Source organism: Heliangelus exortis, chromosome 10, assembly GCF_036169615.1.
Source record: "Heliangelus exortis chromosome 10, bHelExo1.hap1, whole genome shotgun sequence".
NCBI lineage: Eukaryota > Metazoa > Chordata > Aves > Apodiformes > Trochilidae > Heliangelus > Heliangelus exortis.
The window spans coordinates 21,570,330-21,586,988 of record NC_092431.1 but is presented as its reverse complement, the minus strand read 5'-3'; the positions used below and the strand labels follow the sequence as shown (position 1 = coordinate 21,586,988).

The 16,659-nt window shown below is 42.3% G+C and overlaps 1 long non-coding RNA gene across 1 annotated transcript; it reads left to right on the top strand.

The window, feature by feature from the left end:
* The first annotated feature begins 4,326 nt into the window (after nt 1-4,326).
* Nucleotides 4,327-13,711, top strand: LOC139800598 (uncharacterized). Its single transcript, XR_011727828.1, has 3 exons — nt 4,327-4,467; nt 7,279-7,387; nt 13,661-13,711. It is a non-coding gene; the product is annotated as an uncharacterized lncRNA (long non-coding RNA).
* Nucleotides 13,712-16,659: the final 2,948 nt, after the last annotated feature.

Genomic DNA, 16,659 nt, shown 5'->3' with positions numbered 1-16,659 from the left:
TTCACAGAACTGCGTAGCATTTCCCAAAAGCATAGATTAAAGGTATAATATGTCTCTGTTATTACATGTTTATGTCCTGAAATAAAAATTGGAGGTTGAAGCTGTTTCCCAGTTGCTGCACCCAAAAGAAGGAGTCCCAGAGAACAGACATACCTGTATATTTAAAAAGGCAGCCAAGTGCCATATGTTGCAGTGGCAGAAGGGAATGAATCACTTCTTGTAGCAAGAGAGGCAGCTTGGTGCTCATTTCCAGCAGCTGCAGGAGTTGAGGGGACTCTGGAGGGACTTTTATTTCTCTGAGAAATAATTTCTACTTGAGAGGTGCTGGCAGCATCACATCCAGCCCACACTGCTCTCTGAAGCAGGTTTGGGTTTCACCTCTTCCAGCAAAGAGCCTCTCACTGAGCAGTTCAGTCCCTTCACTCCAACCCTGTTTGGCCTCTTCAGAACAGAAAGGAACCCCCAACAAGCAGGTGCTTCCACCCAGGGATCTCCTTCTTTCAAAGAAAACCTCAAAGTACAAGGCAGCCCCTGAGTTGCCAGTGCTCCAAGGAGCAGGGGGGAAGGATGGGGATTTGGATGGGATCCCAATAAGCTATCAAAGCTCCTCCTAGGCACACAGCCTGTGCCTGGCAGAGGAAGCCAGCACTGCTCCCATCCATCCTGAGCCCTCTCACTGGGATTGTCACTGCCAGCTCAGTTTAGTAGAATCACAGAATGCTAGGTTGGAAGGGACCCCAAGGTGCTGCAGAGGGTGGATCTGGAGAAGGACAGCTACACCAGAAATGTCTGGTTTAAGGAAATAAAACAAAATGAACAAACAAACAAAATCAAGTCCTCCCAAAGCCTTCACAAAATGAGAAAGCAAAATTTCTCTGAAAGTCGGAAAGAACCAGAAGAGAAATCCTCTGATGATCTCATTTGGTCAGCATTTATTTACCTTGACATTTGTATCTTGACATTTGAGAGCAGAGTCTAAGCTAGCAGCAGCATTTCTCTAGAGCAGCCTCCAGACAAGCTGCAGCCTTTATTGCTCACAGTGCAGTAGCTGGAGCTGGGGGCAGTCTCTGTCCATTCATAGAATTAACATCGTTGAGAATTAGGTGTAACAAGACTGGTGTAAGAAGCCACCAAAATCCCACATGGCCACAGCTTTGTACTGGACCAGACTCAGGATTATATTTTAACAAAAGATGCTGCTTCAGAGGATTTGAAGTTCTGATGGACTGGGAGTTCTGGGAGGGCAAGAGGTTTGGGTTAGCAGGGAGAGTCTCACAAAGGATATTCACACAGGGGCTGGATGCAGTCCCTGGGAATTATCTCCGTGTCCTCTAGCTACTATGGAAGTTATTTCTTCACTGAGTGGTGGAGAACAGACAGCTGTAATTTATACATCAACAGATCTGAGGCTTTAAGTCACAGAGCTTAGAACAAGGGTTGGATTGTTTTGGTCAAGTATTTTTAGTTTAAAAAAATAGACATCTGGAGCCACAGTAAAAGACTGTGATCTTGTACTTGATGAATGTGCTCCTTCAAAAAGAGAGACAAAAAACATCAAAACTTGGAAAATGAGAAAGTTTCACTTAAATATATTTCACTTAAATACATTCACTTAAATATATTTAAGTATTTCACTTACATATCACCACACCTGTACGCCTTTCACTTCTTAACAAGTAAATGTTGCAAAATTTCTTTTATTTCTTTTTAAAATTCATCCTTTATGTGGCACATGGGGTGCCACTCCTCATAGTGCTGGAGACAGGAAATCCTGAGTGTGGTCTACTCAGAGGGATCACAAGATGGCTTTATTCCTTGGAAGGTCATGGCCAGTTTAGGGTTGCTTTGTGTGTATCCATAAGGTCTGGACCTGAGAACTATAAGCCTATGAGGAAAAGAAAAATTCTGTGAAGATGCTCTGTTTTCTTTTCCTGTCTCTAAGTCTGCTGTGGTCTTGTTGGAAGAGCTCTGGCCACATGGCTCCTGGAGAGGACCTGCTTCCCATCAGGTTTGAGCGGGGAAATTCAGCTCCCCAGCTCCCTGACAAAGTTTGCCTGAGCAGAGTGCCTGCTGGAACTCTCCCCTGGGCTGCAGGGAAGATAAATGTGCTCCATCCCTCCCTTGGGTTTATTGATCATGCTCAGGTTGAAGACAAGACCAATCTTTATATGTCTATATTTGAAATATGGATTTGGAAACTTCAGGTGTATGGTGGAAACTTGGCAGAGGTTGAAGGTGTGATGCCGAGGCTTGGGGCTGCGCTCAGCTGCCTCCCTTCCTGCCTCTCAGAGCAAATCACACACTGCTCCAGATGATTTAGTGACTGAACAATCCTCTTGTCTGCTACATGGCTGGGAGGGTCTTCCTACTTTTCGTGTAATCAACATGCAAATTTGAGACCTTCCCATAAAATACTTCAGTAAACAGGATGTGTTTGTTCTAAACAGATTTCAGGCAGTAACAATTCACTATAAATTCAGCTAGCATCAACAAAATGTTATTTCCCCCCGAGTGTTTCTCTAACATCTTTTTCCTGGTGTAGAACAACGGGAGAAAATTGCTGCTATTTGTCCCTAGATTGAAGTATTTAAGCAAAGCTAAAGACACTGTCTCCCATAATACCAGTAATACTCTGGGAGCTAACTACATTATTTTTCATTGTGAACGTAAAGCAGTAAATGAAATTACAATTGGATTCAGTAAGAGTAGATGATGGGTATTGCAGAAAACAGAAATGGGGGCAGTTTATTAGAAGTTTACTACTTGAGATAAGGAGCAATTTCAGAGAAGCTCTGTTTGGTGAAGTGTACTAATAGAGTACAGATAATACAGACTGTTAGCATGGTATTTGAAAAATTGTCTGAAAGGTTGGTTCTGCCACTGTGTTTGAATGGAAAAAGAGTTACAGAGGAATTTTGAGCTTTACACATGCTGAAATTTCTACCTGCTAGTTTTCAGTGCTGAGGAAAGGGAAAATCACATGATAAGGAAGCCATAAAAGAGTAAAAAAAATAATTCACTCAGCAGATATAATGCTGTATAAGGTTGGGACATGGAAATGAGTCTCACCAGGTATTTCCACAATGCAAATTTAAATATATACTGTCCTGATTTGTGGTCTGATGTTCTGAGAAAAACACTTTCAGAAACACCTTTTTTTAGTTTCTAAGTGGTCTTGCCCAGGGGTAAAAGAGCAAAGAAGATGCTCACAGACAAATATGAACAATAACTTGGGCACCAAACCAGTGCCATGTTAAACTGGTTTGAGACAGGGACCAACAGTTGGCAGAGGGATAAGAGGGTGACGAATTGGGTTGATTTATTTTAAAGGGAATATTTTGTTAATGTTGACAGTGAAAACACTGCTGAAAACTGAGTGTGAGACAGAGGTTTTCTCCATAGCCACAGGACGTCCTTGAAACAGAGTCTGCATCTCAATAAGCAAGATGCTTCTTGCAGAACATTAAAAAGAAGTTACAGGGAGCTGAGCATAATTATAATGTCAGGGTCGTTTCTACTCCCAGATCCATTGTTCTGGTCAGGAACCGTGTCACACTGAGGAAAAATTAGCTTGCTTGCTTAGGACTGAAGAGCAGGTCATTTCCAGACCAAACATGATGTTTCTCTCCACCTTTGTTCTTCCTCCCACTGCTTCTTTTTGTTTAAAGCTCAGCCACAGAGACTCACATCTCATCTCAGCTGCTTTTGTCACAACAGCTAATGAGCTGGGATGGGAGGAGAAAAAAACCACAGTGGGAATGGGGTCATGGAGAGGTTAAACTTCATGGATTTATTCATTGGGATTCAGCTCACACCCTCCTGAAATGAGATGTCATCATGAAAATTGTGGATGACACTGTTGCACAATGGAGTTTTGTGACAAGCTCTTAGAAAGACACGAAGGAAATGATTTTCTTTTAGACTTTAATACATCACTGGGGTAAGAAAACAAACCCAAATTGAACAATGTCAAAACAGTCCTGAAAGCAATCTATCTATTTGAGATGTTTGTGAGAAATGCTTAATTAAACTGAATTAAAACAAAAGAAAATTAAAAAAACATGGATCTCCACATTCTCTTCTACTTCTGGAATTACACCTGGGATACACAAATAGCATGAGCACCTAGGAAATAAAAATATTACTTATTTCGTCCCAGCAGTTTCAGTACTGCTCAAAAGTTGGCCAAGTGGGTTGTTTTGGTTTTTTTTCTCTTCACAGGAGCAAGGACTCTAATTGTTTAAAAAGGAGAAAATCAGAGTTGCCATCAGTTTGGGTGGAGTCTGAAGGGAACAGATTAGTTGGAGGTGTGGCCCAGAGCTGAGCACTCCTGTTTCACTGCAGGTGTTCACAGGGATGGAAGGTGGCAAAAAGGACCCTCCTTTCCCCTGACCCAAGAAATCAGCCATATTGGGGCAGCCTTGAGAGCTGCTGTTCTGGCTTCTTCAGCCTCTCCCAAGAACAGGGGTAAGTGCATTATAACTCTCTATTTTCAGATGCTTGTGAAGTGGCTAAATGAAACTTTGGTTGCTGTAACCTTGCTGAGACCATTGCTTTGTATATTACCCATAGTAAACCTTTTCCTCTTTTCCCTCTGTATATTTAAAACTTGTCATCTTATCCCATCCTCAGTTTTCTGTGCCTTTAACTTGCAAAAATCTCTTTTTCTCAGGCACATTTTGGGGTCTCTCCTGGCTCCTGTTCCCCTACAGTTTCCTCCTTCATTCCCACCTATCTCAAAGCCACTGCTGCAGACAAAGTGGTTTCTAGCTGAGACCTCTCTCCCAGCCTAAATCCCTCTTTATACAACAATGTCCTGACAGTGTTTGCACCTGGTGAAACAACACCTTCTGGTTCACCATCCCACACCCACCATTCCTGCAGATCTGCTGCCCACCAGCCTGTTCCTGGCTTGCATTTGCTGCACACCACACCTGCAATTTAGGAAGAACATTTTGGATATGAATCCCATTGCTTAAATCATCTCCATCCCTCCTGGGCTCAGTGTGGCCTGTAATTCTAATAATCCCACTCTCTATTAATATATCCACTTTATTATAACTGGATGTCTCAGTTATGAATGGTATTTTTCCAGCCTTCCTTGAAGGCTGCCTTTTTTTTTCTGAGGATTTATGGGAGTCTGAAGTTAAATGAGTTGCCCACAGAAAGGTTGCTGGCTCATCAGTGAGATTTACAACCTGCTAATGACTCCATAATAAGGTAAATACAGAACTGCTGGGCCAAAAGGGAGTCTGCCACAGCAGAGAACTGACAGCACTTTCTATTCCTTTCCTAAGCACCTTTTCTCCTGATGTGAAAAAAAGAAAAAAAAAAATAAAGAAAAAAAACCCAACCCCCAAAAAGTAAAAAAACACCCAACTAGCTTGCCCTGTGATTTTAAAAGAGAGTTAAGTTTTTACAAAATGGAAAATTTCCATTTTGAGATAAAGCTCAAGCTTCTTGTGCTACACTTTAAAGGTAGTTGGTGAGATTAAAGGCAGTCAGGTGTGAATAACTGCTGTGGAACACTAACCAGCATTTCTATCAAACAGTATCCAAATGCCCTACAGAAGAAAGCCAGCTCACTGATTCTGCTGGATAATTACCATCCATTTTATCATAACTCTCCAGTTTGGAACAGCATTGATTTTACAACTGAGAAAACAACATACAGGAGGAGAAGTCCCATGAGACACTGATTTTATTGGCAGGGGATGCATGCTTCTGTCCAGTAGATAAACTGAGCTGTAAGTTAATTTTAATGGAATTGAGATTTCTTGGGAAAAGAACTTATCATTTTCTAGCAGAAGCTATGGTACTTTCTGTGCTCTGCATTGACAATTTCTCTGCTTCCATTTGCATTGTTCTGGAATAGTCTGACTTTCTGGATAGCCCTTGTTTGGGAATTTCATTTTGTCTACTTTTTTGTAATCCTAAGCTTTTGGAGACATGCTGTCCACCTATGGCTGGATCCTTCCTTTTCTAATCAACTACCCAGGGAATGCTGTAGACTGCAAACAAATTTTTCTCTTCCTCTTCTTCATGTCAAGACATGATGAAAAAAAGATCCACAGTTCTCTGTGGTATTATTTACTAAGTGATATTATATCTGAATATGGGAAGCTTTTTCATCAGGCTCCAACACTGAGAAGTACAAAGTCCCTAAAGGACCATTCCTGCCTCTGGAAATAGCACCTCATATGATGAAAGGAAGCTATTTCTCTCTCATCTCAGCTCTGACCTCTACTAACTCCAGCTGCATCACCTTAAGACAGCCACAAAATGCAGGTTCTTTTAGCAGTACTTTGGCTTAGGTGACTTTTTCAGAATACTGCATGAACTGTGGGATTTTTAGGCTGAGGTCAAGAGATCAAAAATTTGGTGCAGAGAGGCAGAAGTAAGAACTGACCTAGAAAAATACCACATAATGGCACTGCAAACACTGATCTTAGTAAAAACCCAGAGGAAAATGCCTGCCAGAATTACACATTACCCTGAAAATAACAAAGCAAATATTTTTAACCTGGAGCTACTGAAGTATTTATTCTGGGTCTGCAGCAATATGGTGGGTTTTATATTCCAGGTGTCCTCAGGTCACTTGATTCAGCCCTGAGCTTAAGACATCCAATCTGCAATTTGTTCCATGCAGGTGGAACAAGCTGGGCAAGTGGAAGCACCAGACTTACACAGATTGTGACAAATGAGTTCATTTGCTTGAAAATGCTGTCAGATGGTGCAGGGAGGCTGAGGCAGCTGGGAAGTGGAACAGCAAAGGTTTTCCAAGTCTGTGGCAAGAACTTGCAGTCACAAGCATGCAAAAGCTCAACAGCAAGGTGGTAGCTGGGGGCAAACAGGGATCCAAAGCACTGAAAACAGGGCAAGAAAACTGTTGGAGGAGAAAATCTGGGGGAAATTTAAGGAGGTTCTCCTGGAAGACCAAGTTCTGCCAGGGGCTCTGTTTGAAGTGAGAAGTGCTTCAAGTGAGGTACAGAAATGTCATAAAATTACTCTTTACTTTGAATAATTGTGCTTTTCCTACAAAAATGATGATGTTTTTAACACAGCAGGAGCTCCTACATGCCAAACCAGAGCAAGCTCAAACAAGCAAAAACCCATGAGAAATTAATTTCACTTGATTTTCAGGACAGTCAGATTTTTTCACACATCAGGCTTTTCCTTCTTGGCTTTCCTTTTCCCTGCATTTATTTATTTATTTGTTTAACTCTCTGGGTTCATTGCTCTGACCTTTCCCTCCTCTGTCCTTGTCTTTCTGCTCAGGTTTGCCTGTATGATGCCTGAAACACAGCTGGGACCAGCTGCATTTACTGCTACTTCTGACAGTGCAAGAAAAACCTGATGAGGCTTCAGGAAACAGCCACAAGTGCCTGTGAGTTGGTTTTTGGTTTTTTTCTCTTGGTTTACAATTGAAGGGAAATCAAGCAGCCCAATGCCTGGCCTGCCATCTGCTACATCCCACACTGGGCCAGGCTGGATGCTGGGCCAGGGAATGTCCCTTAGGAGGGAGCTGAGTGAGTTGTATCATGTCCTGAGGGTCAGACAAGACCTGACCAGGCTCCTGCTCCCTGTCTAAGCAGAGAAGGGCCTGGCTTCCACCTCACCAGCACCCTCCCAGCTGCTGTGGTTCACACTACACTCTTCTTTAGAGTTATAAATAAAAGCTCTGCTGAAAAGCAGATAGGAGGCACAAGGGGGTTTTCAACACCAGAGGCTGGGAGGTACAGGAGTTGCTGTGCTGTTTGATACTGGAGTGATGCTGAGCAGAGCCTGGTGAGAATATGAGGAGATAGTGCTCACCAGTTTGAAAAGGTCAGGCTCTCTTTGTCATCTTGGGAGTCCTCTTGTGAGACGAGTCTCTTCTTAGCAACATGGTTTCTGCTGCTATGGGCCCAAGTTGTTATTGTTATTCCTGCTCTTCTGATTTGAATGGATTTATGCTAAAATATAAGATCCCCTAAAGTCTTAAAGCACTAAAGGTTCTAAAAGACAAAAAAAGCTTCCTAAGCAGATGAAAATGTTATCCTCTGAATATTTTTTTCCTGCCATACAAAAAACCACAGTGGTTGTTAAAATTCAACATCCTGGAAGTTAAAGTTTGGTTCAGTGTTTGGTCATCATTAAGCAGCTGATTTCAGCATTGTCTCTTTGCTTGTTTTGTTTTAAACTGTCTGCAGGGAGCCACAGCCAGGGTGCTGAGAGCCAAGGCTGCAGCAGGTAAGGGGGATGCATTTGAGCATCAGCCCATCCCCTGCCCAGGTACCCTGGTGCCTTTGTCCCCTCTCCTTCAGAGAGAACTTCCAGTTGTAAATAATGTCATTGTGGCCTTATCAGTCAAGAGATGACACCCAGTAGGATGGCAAAGTTCCCACATGAAAGCCAAGGGGAAGGACAGACCCTGGCAAGGGTTTCTCACTGTGGCAGAGTCTCAGCATACTCACATTTTCACCCTGCTGTAAAAAGCTGCTGCACTGGCTGTAAATTCTCCAGCATGGGTAATGAGCAGTGAAGTTAGCCTTTCATTTGCTTTGGATTCTGATGCACAATCTTGTCTGAAAATAACAGTACAGTGCTTGCATTGCTTGGCCAATTGATCCAAAATATATCTTAAAGAAACAGCTTTGCTTCCCCTCCAGTGCCTAATTCTACTTGTCTGATTAAAGCACTATCATTTGCATTTCTGAGGTATGTGACTGTTGGTTTGCACAAATAAATACCATGTCCATGATTTAATCCTAGCCTTTTCTCTAGGAGCTCATTTTTCTTATCTTTCTGTACATTGGCTTCCATTTCTTTTATTTTTTTAATTTTTAATTTTTTTTTTTTAATTGAGTGTCTCAAACACTCCTCCCTCCTCCTTCCACCATAAAGTTTTGTGGCAGGGACCAACTCCTTTCTTCATCTGCCAACAGTCTCTCAGCACAAAGCCTTAGGTGAAGCACACTTCAGAGTATCAGAATTCACAGCATTTCAAATCTGAATGGGTTCAACCTTTACATTTCTTTTGCACCTTTGTTAACCTCAGAGTATAGCAAGTTCACAGCTCCCATTTCCTCCTGACATTATTTGAAATGCAGCCTTCTAAACCTCCACCAATTTGTTTGGAAGCCAGCTATTTCCTCAGACAGTTGCAGCAGAAGATGAAAGTTGTTGATAGGAGCTGCAGATTTTTAATTTTTTTTTCTGTTCCATTGCTACATGCCATTTAAATCCCTGGCTTTGCTGCTCTATCTCCTGACACATGTATTGCAGATATAAACCACAAGGCTCCAATTGGTGTGACCTGTGAGAGGCTCAGTTTGCTTTCTGCTAAGCTGCTTGGGAACAAATGCAGCAGCAAAGGAGGTGTGGAGCAAGGAGCAGGCTTTTTAGCATTTAAGGTTATCATTTCACACGCTGCCTCAGGGGTCACATTTTTCCACCCTTTCCCAGCCTGAGTGCTTGGGAAGCAGGCAGCTGCTGAGCCAGGCAGGGCTGCCAGAGCCCTGTGTCCTTCTGTTCCAGCTTGCAAAAAACCCTCATTACCAGACACATTTATTTGAGCACTGGAATTCGTAGAATCATGGAGTCATTTTGGCTGGAAAGGACCTTTAAGATCAAGTCCATCCCTCAAGCTAGCACACTGCCAATTCAGAGCAGCATACAGAAAAATGTTACCAAGTCTTGGGAGATGAAAGCTTGCTGTAAGATGCTCACAGTAGTACTAGCAAAAGCTCTGCTCTTGAAGCCTGCACATGACTGGGTTGTTCAGACAAAGCTCTTGCTCTTTCTTTTTTTGCCACTGCAGTTAGCTTGATTCCTTCCAAGTCATTCTCTTCATGGTGTGTTCTGCACAGGCCTGATGCTGGCTTTACATCCTAGGTTGGTTGAACAACCAACCAGAACCAAACCAACCAAACAGAACAAAAACCATTTTGTTCTGTTTTTTCTTCGTTGCTTTCCTTCTCTAATGTAGGCATTTTCTTTCTGGGACTGAACTCTGGCTTGACTGATGCACTATGTGTCTGTCTCATCAGTTTTCCCCATGATAAAATCAAGCCAATATTTCTAAAAACTTTCAGTAAGCTGTAAAATTTACCCATTCTCCCCATTTATTTGCTCTATGGGCTTTTTTGTGTGTGTGAATAAAAGTAGGTGTGATCCCATGTTCAGCCCATCTATCCCAGCACAAGTTTGATACTAACATACAGCTTCTCACTGGGCTGGCTGCACTTTTATGTGCATAAAGCTGTGAGAGGAATGAATTTTCTGTAGGCTCACAGTGACAGAAAAACTTCCTAACAGACAAAGCTGGCTTCCTTGTCTTCCAGCTTTCTACAGGAAAGGGAGCAGCCACAACTTCCCTGGGCAACCTGTTCCAGCATCTCACCACCCTCACAGGAAGGAATTTTTTCCTAATGTCCAACCTAAATCTCCCCTCTTTAAGTTTTAAACCATTTCCCCTTGTTCTCTCCCTACACCCCCATGCAAAAAGCTCTACCCCAGGCTTCTTGTAGCCCCCTTCCCCTGGGCAGCCTCTCCCACTGCTCCTTCACCCTTGCACCAAAAAGCTTTTCCTCTGTTGAGGTGGAACTTCTGTGTTCCAGTCTGTGTTCATTGCCTCTTGTCCTGGCACCACTGAAAATATTTATTTCCATCCCTAAGCTCTCACTTTGTAGTGAATACACCAGGTTCAATTCACAGACTTATCCCCAAGCTTGTTCCTTCTCTGGTATTAGACTTCTCACATACTTGTACTTCAGACTTTTCATATCCTTTATGTGCATTGAAATTTACATAACCATGCAATAGTTTATTTTTTTTGGTACACATTTCCTTTGCATTAATTTTTCTAAAGTTGCTCATTCTGTGAACACAATTTTATAAATGCTACTGAGAAATATACCAAAACAATTTACATAAGGAACAGAGCCTTAGTAGTGCCAAGATTTTTTTTTCTGCATTGCAAACACGTTTTTTTTCCTAGCTAATTAAGAATGAACATGCACAGAGCACAACTAGCTCCTGCAACATGAATTTCATTTCCTTGGAGCTAAATAAAGACCAAACAAAACAGTTCTTGTTACAATTCTGATCTTCAAAGCAATTTATTTATTTGCTTTTATAGGTCTGGACAGCCTTGAGCTCTCTGTGTTTAGATTAAATCAGCTCCAGAATCCTCCTGTCCCTTTTAGCTGTAAACAATGCTGAAATGGGAAGGATACCTCAGGATTAAAGTTTACACAGTGGGAATAATTGAAAAGAGGTTGCCAAGAAGGAAGGGTTGTGCTGGCCTAGGGTCTCATGGTCTGAAGCCCCTGCAGGTCTCCAGCACTGGGCAAATGGCTGGAAACCAAGCCCCAGTTCCCTGATTATTCCCTGGGAGGGGTGTCTGTTCAAAACACACTAACCAGGGTTACTAGAGGCAACACTTTAACACACCTGAATGTTGGTGAATCTGTATGATGCATTCAGTTAACTTCATTTTATCTTTCTTTGTCTTAAAACTGAGAGCTGCACTTCCAAATTACAAAATTTATACTGTTCTTGTCCACTACATTCTCCTTTATAAGGGTTTTCATCCCCTGCAGGTTACTAAAACAAATCACAGCACTGAGTCTAGGTCTTTGACTAGCCACAAACATCCCTGATTTCTTTTTCACAGTATAGAAAAAAAAGAAAGTGTTGACCCTGTAAGGTGCCTGTGATGAAGGAAAATGTTATTATTTCTTGTCCCTAAAACCTTGGGTTTGTTGTGCTGGTGGTGGAGAAATGTATGCTGGAGAAACGAGGGCAGCCCAGCAGGGATGAGTGCTGGATGTCTGTTGGAGCATGATCCATGCAAGGACACCAGAGGCAGTGTCAGACACTGGAAAAGCTGCCCAGGGAGGTGGTTCAGGCACCATCCCTGGAGGTATTTCATAGACATGGAGATGTGGTGCTTAGGGACACGTTTTAGTGGTGGATTTGGCAGTGCTGGGTGCACAGCTGGACTCGGTGATCTTAAAGGTCTTTTCCAGCTGAAATGATTCTATGAATATATAGGGAGGAGACTGTGGTCTAGAAGGTCACCTGGAGAGGATTTCTAGTTTGGGCATGGCAGAGATGTCTTTGGGCTAGCTGGGGCATGCAGAAACTCTGCCTCCATCAGGTCGGGTGAGGACAGGCCATGGTGTGAAGGCTGGAATAAAAGTATGGGAAATTGTATTTCAAAGCACAGGATCCTCCTCTTGCCCACTGGAAATATGGAATAATTTTCTATATACACCAGTGTGCAAGGAATTCTGTTATGTAAAAGCCAAAAGCCATTAATTACCATGAATGTGATGCTTAATTTATATAGATAGAGTAATTTTAAAATGCTTTAATTTCCATTTATCATCAGTATTGTCACAAGGACCTGATGTGCTGTAGCACTGAAAAGCCAGTAAAGTTGAACATCTCTATCGAGCTCATCACTAATTTATATAATCATACTGGGCATGTTTTACAAGTTATCTGCCTCTTAATCTCTTCTTATAATTACAGAAATAAATGTACTTACCCACCTTTGCACAGTACTTTCAGATCCAGGGTGATAGTACTGAAAAAGCATTAAGTGTTATCTTACCAGTGGCAAGTAGATTAAAAATTACTTCTGATCTTGAACGGGGAAAATGTTGCCAAACCTGAATGTAGTTTTTATTGCATCCTTTTCCTATTACACAGGCAATAATGTGTCTGTAATAAAGCTGAAACACATGAATTTTTTTTTTTATTAGATGTAATTTTGCAATTAGTTCCACAGTATAGCTCAGGAGACGGATGGGACTGATAAAAGTCTTCAGCAGCTTCATCTCAGCATGCATGACAGTTCCTGCATTACTGAGCTGAATTTCCAGCCATCCTCTGGGACTGCAGATTGGCCATGAACTCTTTATCCTCCTTTTGCTCTGAGCTGCCCCATCACCATCACCACCATCACCATCACCACCACTCTGCCTCTCTCTAGGGGTGGGAAAGCCACAGAACCCACTGCTGAAGTGAGCTGCTTGTTTTTCTGCTACTGAAAAGCAGGAAAAGTCAGATGTGGACTGGAAACATTTCTAAAGGACAGTTAGTCACAAGGAAGGTTTTACCATGATAACCCAGAGGAGGAAATCCTATCAGTGTGAGCAAGAGCTAAAATAAACAAGTAACTCCAAATATTTCTTTCCCCTTTAATAAATATTTGACTGAGGCTGTCAACCTTGCCTGACCTGGACCTGTATGTGATAAGGCAGCCCATTCCTGCTCCTTACAGCTGAAAAGGGCTTTTGCTTGGTTTAGAAGTCAGAGCTTGTAAATCTGTTTGCACGGGGGCTTTTCTGCCCTGTAAACCAGCAGGCAAGAACTGTTATTACATGGGTATATACCAAAATCTAATTACGTGGTCTCTATTATTTTTATTGAGCTAGCCAGTGAATGCTTATTCTCTGTCCCTCTCTCCCAGCCCACCACTCAAAATTGTTTCTGAAAAGTAAATGATGAGGGACAGACAAACCAAACTTAGCTTTTACAGCCACACCGTGCTCATCACTAGTGATTCTAAAGAGTTTAGGTGACAAATCCCTCTACTTTGTCTCAAAGACACTTCTTGGTTTATAGGGAACAAATAATTCGAGCATTCCTCTTATTTTTTGTTCAGGTACATTGAGTTTTATTGTGCTGAGAAGCAGAGGATGGAGAACAGGAACAAACAAACCCTGAAAGTTGTTACCAGCTGCAATCTATTCCCACTCACCCTTGCTGCCTGGGCTTTCTACCTAAATACCAGACCCCATCCTGTAGGATCCTTATTACCTGGCATTGCAAAAGCTCTGCCCAGCAGAAGGCACTGGGATCTTTCCATCCTCCACTTGGATTTAGGGTGTTTTCACAGATATGAGCTTCTGTGGCATTTGCTGCAAGACCATTTCCTTGTACAATGTATCTGTAAGAACATCCAACTTTCACTGTAAAATATGCAAGTTATCAAAATGTTTGAAGTCCCAAGGAGACAGCAGCCATCATCCCAAGTCTGGAGGAAGATAAGCCAGTTCTTTCCCAGATCCTGCAAGCTGACATTGTACTTGTACAGAACATGTTTTGCTTTGCTCTCTAAAACACAAAGCAGCTGATAGCTTGCAAGGGAACTGCTTGGATTCCTGGTGACCAGAAACTACAACATCCTAATTTCCCTTCCACTGGTGCTGCTGGAGAACTGGCATCTAAAAAATGTATGTAGTGTTCCTAACTGTAATGCAGTGTTTCACACAGCTGAATATTTCACAGAAAATGTGGCAAAGCTGTTGTAACTCTGTGTGAGAGATTTGGTGAAATACATTCTGTCCTAAAGGCTAAAGAAAACGAGGCAGAAATGACCTAGCTGTCTGAGATCCAAGGCATTCAGTAATTTTCTTATCTCAAACTGTGTCTTGAAAATGAGGCATGAAAAGGACTCAGATATCAGCAGTTTGCATCCTGAAATGCCACCACCCTTCATGATAGCTGAGGAAAAGGTGTGACAGGTTGGTGCTTCACAGGGAACCCAAGGGGGGAATTCTCAGACTTTGTGCCTGCTGTCACATCTGCTATCTTACCTTATGCACCAATTCCCAGAGTCTTTGGATTTGCAATGAATCACAGAATTCCAGATTGGAAGGGATCTCCAGGGTCCAACCTTTCTTGGCTGGAGCATGGTCCAGACAAGATGGCCCAGCACCCTGTCCATCTGAATCTTAAAAGTGCCCAAAGCTGGGGAATCCACCACTTTCCTGAAGAAGTTTTTCCAATGGCTGATTGTTCTCATTGTGAAAATTTTTCTTCTTGTTTCCAGCTGGGATGTCCCAGGAGTAACTTGTACCCGTTACCCTTCCTCTTTTCCATATGACTCTGTGTAAAAGGGAATCTCCATCTTCTTTGTAGCTGCCAAAGCTGATGGGTGTGGATGTCCACACACCCCACCTCCCTCAGAGCAGCTGTGGGAGAAGAGCAGGAAAGCTCCCAGGATATGAAATAATATCTACAAATATACAACTGCAATGATATAGTAAGTCATGCATACCCCAACCACAGCCCTATTACTTGTCTGGTCTGGCCTCCTGCAAACCTCAGCAGGATGCCCCTGCCCGTGCTGCTTTGCTGCTTGAGCCACCAGTGATAAAAATACTGAGAAATTAATACCTGCATGTTTATGTAGACACACAGAGGTACAGCCTTGGCTTGCTTTTTACTAAACCCAGAATACATGAGGTTTGATTTTCACAGCCTGTGACACGTGTATATCTGAATCTTTAAGAGGAACAAGCTTTCTCAAGCATTTTTCCACTGCTGTATTTCTTTTAATTTTATTTTAACCCAGTGCATTCCCAGTACATCCAAAGACCAAGAGTGGAGTCTTCTGTGGCTGATGTACTGACCATAAATTCTCAGACTGTAGTGAAAGCTTGTGTGACCTCATGGATAAAGTGTTTGCTTCATATTTTGAAGGTCATAAATTCAAATCCTGTTAATGGTCTCCTTTTATTAAATGTCTCATGGCTTATTTTCAGCAGTATAATTACACACTAGGTCAGTTAATTATTACTGAATTCCTCCAGCAGCAACAAAAAGGGCAAACAACCCTCTAAAAACAACTTAGAAAGTAATACTTACAAAATGATTAGCAATTTAAACAGTCCAATTAAATGAGACGATTAAGTTTAAGCAGATTCCTCATTAGAGTAATTTTCTGTACTCACAACTGTACAGAACTCTTCTAAGGCTTTTTGGGAGCTGGGGAGTTTGAGACATTTCCATGAGTGTAAGTGTGCCATGACTGGGGCTTGTGTGTACATATCTGATGAAAGAATTTGGCTGGGGGAATTTATAAACATGCATATGGGAGCTCTTGGTCAGAGAGGGAGATCTATTTTCTTTAATAGAATCTTGTTGAACTTAATGAAAGACATACCACAGGCCTTTCCTGAGTTTATTGGGAAGAACAGCCCAGTTCCTTACCATAAGAGCAAACCTTTGGAGCCTGGAGCTGTGGGAACATAATGCAAACACTAACAACCTGTGGGACTGTGTGGTTATGGATCAAAATCAGTGCTCTGCTTCATTAACTAGTTGTAAGGTTTTGCCTGGTAACACCTTGCCTTTCCTGACTTGGGAGAACATACATTTATTTCTCAGGGTCCAGTGGAAATGCTTTTGCTTACATCAAGTAAGGCTTGGCAGGATATATAACAAGCCAGGGAAAATGATTATGATCCAAATTACAGCCATGTGTTAGAAAGTCAGTCTGCATCTTTTAGACATGTTCTGGGGTGTTGGAGATTTCTGATTATTAGTTACAGTTTATTTCCTGATTCCCTCCTTCTTTATGACTGTTGAATAAATGCAATGGTGCCACACAGCATGGAAATGGCAAAATATTTGAGCTGCCACTTGGGAAAGCTTGGTCTGGGAAGACAAGCCTGACCTGCCCACGACTGGCTTTGGTTTCTGGGAGACCTGGATGAGACTGTAAAAATTCTGTGTTCACCTTCAGGTGTGTGCCAAGAGAGGAGTTCAAAGCTGGGGAGAAAAATTTGCCTGTGCCCCAGAGGACTGTGGCTCAGCCAGCAAGACAAGGGGTGAGAGGACCGAAGGGAGGGAGCCTCAGAGGGCTGCAAAAGCCTA